The sequence below is a fragment of the Sphaeroforma arctica genome, assembly GCF_001186125.1.
Source record: "Sphaeroforma arctica JP610 unplaced genomic scaffold supercont1.178, whole genome shotgun sequence".
Classification (NCBI taxonomy): domain Eukaryota; class Ichthyosporea; order Ichthyophonida; genus Sphaeroforma; species Sphaeroforma arctica.
Window position 1 is genome coordinate 1,508 of NW_014040380.1, and position 1,553 is coordinate 3,060.

The window sequence follows — 1,553 nt, forward strand, 5'->3', positions numbered from 1 at the left end:
CCCACTCCATATCGCATAGTTTATAACACAAAAAAAATCATGATTTGATTCATTAGGACGAAAAGATTTGCTCCCGTGATAACAACGTGGTATTATCGAAAAAGAAAGGTTCTTAGCCCCTGGATATTGAGCGCATTACTAGCTCGTAAAGAATCTTAGGATTATAACCACCACTATCAAGGACGTTCAATACTGCCAAAGTTACAAGATCAACAACTCAATTTTTTGGATTGACCCATACCGTTACCAACAGAACAAGAATGCATGGACCATATCCGTTGTGGCAACGTCGTGTCCACAATGGATATGGCCTGCAGTTTCAATCAGTTAAAATACGCTGAATAATCTTCCAGGGAATATCTTACCTGAATTATCTCTCGAGGTGATGTCGGGCGCCCTACTGCAGGGGTTTTGGGTGTCAAGATGATGACATTCATGCTTCAGTCTATCATGGATGAAACCTTCAGACACCTGCGTCATGTATTGAAACACTTCGTTGACGACGGTGCAATGTTGCACTGGGGAATACGATCACTCATTCGACACTGGGATCATTCACTAACATACGCCCATATTTGTTACATGGCGGGTATACGACTCAGGGCGTCCAAAACTTACCTTTGTCTTTTACTAGATACTATTAAGGCATACAAAGGTCGTATCACAATACATACATACATGAAAGCACTCAATATTCTTCAACGACCGGCGGACAAACATGATATTAAAGTATTCTGCGCCAATATGAATTGGTGGTCGCAGTATATACCGCATATAACTTTAATGTTGTCACCTCTCACTGATCTCATGAAGAAAAACGTACCTTTCGTTTATACCGCGGTTACGCTTGCTTCTTACCGATTAGTGTTGGGAGCAATTAGCGACATTATTTTGCTTGTTACCCCGGATGCTACACATCATCATTACCTCTTCATCGATGACCTGGAATTCCCAATCTCTCACGGAGTACCAGGAATCAACCTCGCTAGACATATGGAATCCCTGGTTGCAGCATTGTCACTGGGTATCGCCTCTTTCCGCGCTTATGGCTTCCATGGCATCAGCTGGTGACCCCCCCGCAACCGACTGGTGATGTTCAAAACATTCATCCTATCCACGGCTACATATGGGCTGAACATTATTGCCTGGGCTCCGCCTATATGGAAAGATGCGTTGGACCCCCTATTCGAGCGCTTTAACTCAGCACTCGTCCAAGCAGCAGTCATCATCACGGGCACTAAATAGCCTCGGTTTCCCAAACATCAAACAAACTTACTTCACTTTTGCGGCCTGCTCCCCGCGCGACCATTCGCGGACTACCTCGGAGGTTGCCTGGGAATACAACTCGACTCAGTGGTAAGCACAAGTCCATTTACCCCTCTGACGCAACCCGCCTGGGCCCACGATAAACTATCACTGCGCTTCCCGTACAGTATCTATGCTCACCTGAAAACTGTATACAAAACCACGGGCGGGCGTACACCCGACCATGTAGCCCTCCGCCAACGCTGTGACGACATCAGGAAGAATTCAACAAAACGTTTGTCCAACAA